Source organism: Gopherus evgoodei, chromosome 4 (assembly GCF_007399415.2).
Source record: "Gopherus evgoodei ecotype Sinaloan lineage chromosome 4, rGopEvg1_v1.p, whole genome shotgun sequence".
Taxonomy (NCBI): Eukaryota; Metazoa; Chordata; order Testudines; family Testudinidae; genus Gopherus; species Gopherus evgoodei.
Window position 1 is genome coordinate 36,151,089 of NC_044325.1, and position 6,000 is coordinate 36,157,088.

Consider the following 6,000-nt stretch of genomic DNA (forward strand, 5'->3'; position numbering starts at 1 on the left):
CCCCCTCCGCCACATCCCTGCCTGCTTCTGCTGCCTGAGTAGAGTGGCTCCCGGCAGAACTGCTGTCTGCTGCCCCAGGATCCTAGCACCTGCCATCCGCTAATGGCAAGGCAGGCTGCCCTTACCCTGCTCTTCTGCCCCAGCTCTGAGCCTCTCCAATGCCCCAAACCCCTCATTCCCAGCCAGAGCCCTCATCCCCCTGCACCCTAATCCTCTGCCCCAGCCCTGAGCCCCCCCGCAGCATGAACCCCTCGTCTTCAGCCCCAACCCTCATTCCCCTGCAGCCTGATCCTCTGCCCCAGCGTGCACCACCTCCCCCTTCCTACACCCCCACCCCCAGCCAAGCCTGCCCCCAAACTCCGTCCCAAAGCCTGCACCCCTCACCCCCTCCTGCATACCCACCCCCTGCCCCAACCCAGAGCTGGCACCCAGCACCCAAACTCCCTCCCAGAGCCTGCACCCCTCACCCCTTCCTACACCCCAATCACCAGCCCAGAGCCTGCCCCCAAACTCTGTCCCAAAGCCTGCAGCCCTCATCCCCTCCTGCACACCCACCCACTGCCCCAGCCTGAAGCCTGCACCCAGCACCCAAACTCCTTCCCAAAGCCTGCACCCCTCCTGCACCCCAGACCTCCCCCCTGCAACCCCCTCCAGAGCCTTAGGCAGGTGGAGGCGGAGTTTGAGAGGGCGGAGTTGGGGGGCAGGTTCTGGGCACCACCAAAATTTCTACAAACTTGCCTCCCGTGGATGTGAGAGAAAATATTAGCTTGACTTCGAGTCCAAGCTGAGCTTGCAAGGGCTGGCAGTTAGGAAAAAAAAATCTTGTAAACTGAGCACACTTCGCATGCAGTCACTGCGAGACAGCAAAATAGGGAGGAGCCCCTTCCTGTCATTTTTGCAATGTCATGTTTCAGAATTGAGATGGGCACTGAGATATTATCGTGGGCCAGGCGCGAATTCCTGAAATCACAACAGTGCCGAAATGCAGGCAGAGAACTGAAACAATCCAAGTGAACTCTCCCTCTCCACACCCTGGTGTGAATGCAGCAGCACACTTTCAAGGACTTTGATGCATGCCACCGACTCACTCAATAGTGTGCAGATTTCACTAAATGTGAAGTCAAGTATTTTCTCAGACATAACATTTACAATGAGCAAAATCCGCAGAAGCGAGTAGTGCTATCAAACCGAAAGGGAAGTTCTGTCATTTACTCATTACGTTGACACAATATCATTTTGGGAGATGGATGCTGAGTTACAGAGCCAATTACACTGTTTTACTCTCCTCTGCCCACCTTTTTATTGTGTGTGAAACTACTTTCGATAAACTGAATTGGCTTGTCAAGCTAAGGAAAATACTGTAGATGGTTCTCATCGAAGCCCCTCCTCCCAGATTTCTGCTGCACAGCTGTAAAGCTGCCTTTGGTTAATGGTTTATGAGGGGGAGCTTTCATTCACTGCTTGATGGAGAGCACAGAGTCAAGGGAAAGGAAAAAGTGATTGGCTACCCGAAATCAAGGTTTCTCTTGGTAATCAGCTGGCTTTAGGAGGGTTTTGGGCACTGCTGACTAGACTCTTAGGCAGCATGAACTCTATTTTATTCTTATTTTTTAACATGCTGCTATTTCACTTTTCACTGCTTAGCAGGGGATTTAAAGAAGGGATCAGTTTGTTTCTGCATACTAGAGCTTATTTTTCTGATGTAATGGGTCTGTTTTGATTTATCATAAAGGGTTTATTTCCCCCCTCTAAACATGACTCCCTTTCCGCAAACCAGTCCCTAAAACTTGTCCACTCCAGCCTTCAAATGTTATATGAAATACCCTGACCTTACTCTGCTTATATCTTATTTAGGGAAACTGGCATTGTCAAGTTCTCAAACAATCAACTGTCTTGGAAACAGAAAAATAAGTTCAGGCTGTGCTTGGCATTTCCTCTTTTTTGCATTATCCATACAACCCCACTGTGCTTCCTATTTAGGTACATCTGCTTCTAATTAGCACCCTGGAAAACTTCACACCTGCAATGATTGATTGGCAATCCCTCGATTTGAGGATGATCTTTACCATGGATTTACATATGGGTCCTGGAACTGCAAATCTGCCTGCAGTAGGCACAGACATTTCATAGCAGGCCAGCTGCCTGCTGGGAGAAAATTCTTAGTTTTTCCTTCCTTCACTCTCTCTCTTTTCAGCTTCAGGAGCAAGGCACTTCTCAAAGTGGACCACTGCCTGATGGAGGATGTGGCACCACTGGGGTCAGTTGGTTGCTTGCTCCTCCTAGCTTGTGATGTCCATATCAGTTTTCTTAAAATATGCTTTCAGTGTCTTTGTAGTGTTTCCTCTAACCGTCATGGGATCTCATGGGTGAGCTGAGAGTAGAAGATTTGTTTTGGGAGGAGAGAGTCTGACATCTGCACACAATGTCCAGCCCAGAGAAGTTTGTGCATGAGGATCATTGCTTCCATGCTGGTGACTTTGGCTTCAGCAAGGATGCTGGTGTTAGTGCAGTTATCTTGCCACTTGACGCGAAGGATCTTCTGGAGTCATCATTGGTGGTACCTCTCCAGACTCTTGAGGTGCTGTTGATAGGTCACCCAGGTTTTGCCATAGGTCATAGGAGTGTAGGAACAACAATTGTCTTATAGAGCTGGATCTTGGTGTCCTGCTGTAGGTCATGGTCTGTGAAAATGCATCAGTACACTGGCTTGTTTGGGTGAGGAGAGCAGTAAAGGCAAAGAAAAATAAGATGCTGTAGATAAATGGATGTTGGTTAAGTTTGTTAGGGTGTGGAGTCCATTCTTTAAGAAATTCACAACTCAAAAGTTTGCTAGTTCTTTCCCCAGAACTAGCTATCTTTGTACTCATGGTCCCATCTCCATAGCTTCCAAGCACTGCACTATTTTAAAATAGAAATAATACCTGCTTTAGTTATGGCATAGAAGGCACTCCCAAAAGACTGAACAGCCCATGCAGTGTATTGAGACAGTCACATGGAGAGCCAAAAAGATGGAACAATAAGGCAGCTAGGGGTATTTCCTCTGGTTCTTAATAGTTTCTGAAGAAACCTTGTGCTGTGTGTGCAGAGATTTGGGGCAGTGAGAATGGGTAATTGAATCTTTTATTTTCTGCTCAGGCCAGTCTGTCATACTGACTTGCCACAGATCCTTACTGATCTGTTCATAGCACAGAATCTAAGGAGTTGAACTAATAACATGATTGGTATTGTGTGGTGTCTAGAAGATACTATGATTGTTTTCACAGCTATACTGGATTCTGAAACTAAGCTTGGCAGCTAGATAGATCCTGAATGGATTCTGAGAAAGATTTTGGATCCAAGTGTGTTAATTAGAAGTGGGTGAAACTCAAAAGACTTGGTTCTCTTCCAAAAAGCATTGGAAAGTATGTATTCAAACTGTCAGATTCTTGGGACTGTGAACTGAGCTGAAAATCTTGCATGTATAGCTTCTCTTTGGATTTCTGGCCTTTCCTGCTTCAGCCCTGGCAATACCACAGAATCAATCTTTCCCTCCTTATTTCATCATTTCCACTATTGATCCTGCAGGAACTTGCTAGTGCAGAAGCAGCAAAAACAAAAGGTAATTGGACAACTTTCCCCTGCCCTTGATTTAATGATAGGTTCAGTTTGGCTCAGTTCCAATTTGAGGCAAAGAAAAAGGTAGAAGGTCTATTCCAAGTGACACCATCTGCAGCCTGGCTTCAGTTACATTACAATCAAAATGTGTCCTGAATGTAGAAGCTTCCCTTTCAAATGTAGTACTAAAATACCTCAATCTCTCTAGTCCAGGTAGAGATTTGAATGTGTTGCTAGGAAGAAGCAAAACATGAAATACTTTGGTGTTCAGAGACTACAGGGAAGGGAATCATATATGAAACGAGGTAGATGTGTTTCCATCACAATTTGCTGGACGTAATTTCTGGACACCTGAAGTTCATTTCGAATAACAGCTCACTCTGGTATTGAGGATTCCAATGACCAAAATCTCACCAGGTAATTTAAATAAAGGTGGTAATTCCATTATGCCTTGAGAGGCACAGAGATCAATTTAGCAGAGAAGAATGCTTAAAACCAACTCAGTTTCTTCCTTCAAGGAAGTGAAAATTTAAGTGGAGTAGGGTAAGGAGTAGATATAATTGGCTTGAACTTCAAGAAGGTTTTTTAGTACAAAATTGTGTAAAGTTAGCAAGAGACTATTGGTTAGGAAATACTGTTTGGCTAAACAGATGGCTGAGTAAGAGGCTGGTGTTCTATGGTAGAAGACTGATATGTTTCATGTAGGCATCAGAAGACAAAGAGCTCAGTGGGGACAGGTATGGGCAAAGTGTTTGGTCTCTTCATATTATACATCAAGGTCATAGGGCAATTGTGAACTATGTTTTCATAAATTTGCTGGAAAAGAAAATTGTGGGAAAAAATACAGGCAAATAACAAAACAAGTTAACTGGTTATTTGGCAATGATTGCCTTTTTATACTGTGGCTATGGTTTAGCACTCGGAAGGAATTAGCCCAATGCTGAAGCTAAAGTATATATTTCAATAATGGAAATTTTGGTAGTACAGTTCTATAGCTGTGTGGTCATCATTTCCTGAATGCTAGACTTGAGTCCCCAGGAGGGGCTGATTTGCAGAAGTACTGAGTAATCACATTTGCAACTGAAGTCAATCAGAGCTGTGCTTAGAACATAAGATGTGCTATACAATGGTATATACTCCTGTTATAAACAGATAAGTAAGAGTTAATAGAACAGAAGTACTTCATATCTCTTTTGCCTGGAAAGGGTTAACAAGATCAGTGAGCCTGGCTGTCTCCTGACCAGAGGACCAATCAGGGGACAGGATACTTTCAAATCTTGAGGGAGGGAAGTTTTTGTGTGTGCTGTTAGTGTTTGTTCTCTCTGGGTTCTGAGAGTGACCAGACGTATAACCAGGTTTCTCTCCAATCTCCCTGATACAGGTTCTTATAGATTCAAAATAGTAAGTACTAGGTGATAAGGTGAGTTAGGCTTATGTATATTTTCTTTATTTGCAAATGTGTATTTGGCTGGGAGGAGTTCAAATTTGTATTTTGCTGAAAGGATTTTACTTTGTACTTGTATACTTAGGCTGGGAGGGTATTTCCAGTGTCTATAGCTGAAAGACCCTGTAACATATTCCATCTTAAATTTACAAGATAATTTTTACTGTTTTTTCTTTCTTTAATTAAAAGCTTTTCTTGTTTAAGAACCTGATTGTTTTTTTATTCTGGTGAGACCCCAGGGGACTGGGTCTGGATCCACCAGGGAATTGGTGGGGAGAAAGGAGGGAAGGGGGAGAGAGAGGTTAATTTTCTCTCTGTGTTAGGATTACTTTCTCTCTCAGGGAGAGTCTGGGAGGGGGATTGAGGAGGAGGGGGGAAGGTGGATTTTCCTCTCTGTTTTAAGATTCAAGGGGTTTGAATCACAGTGATCTTCCAGGGTAACCCAGGGAGGGGAAGCCTGGGAGAGGCCACGGTGAGGGAAAGGGTTTACCTTCCTTGTGTTAAGATCCAGAGGGTCTGGGTGTTGGGGGTCCCTGGGCAAGGTTTTGGGGGGACCAGAGTGTACCAGGCACTGGAATTCCTGGTTGGTGGCAGCGCTACAGGTTCTAAGCTGGTAATTAAGCTTAGAGGAATTCATGCTGGTACCCCATCTTTTGGATGCTAAGGTTCAGAGTGGGAAATTATACCATGACAACTCTGAAAAATCAGGACCTGGGTGTCTCAAATTGGGTGCCCAAAATTGTTTAAAACTTTTGACCTTAATTTCTCTGGGCTTCAGTTCTCTATCTGTAACCACCCCCTCATCTCACAGGAGTGTTGTGAAGATACATTCATTAATGTTTGTGAAACATTCAGACTTGATGAGCACCATAGAAAAGTCCAGGAGAATTAATAATTCTGTCTTCAGAGCAGGGATAGAATGAAGTGCAGTAAATAAGGCCTGGGGCAACTCACTGAACACT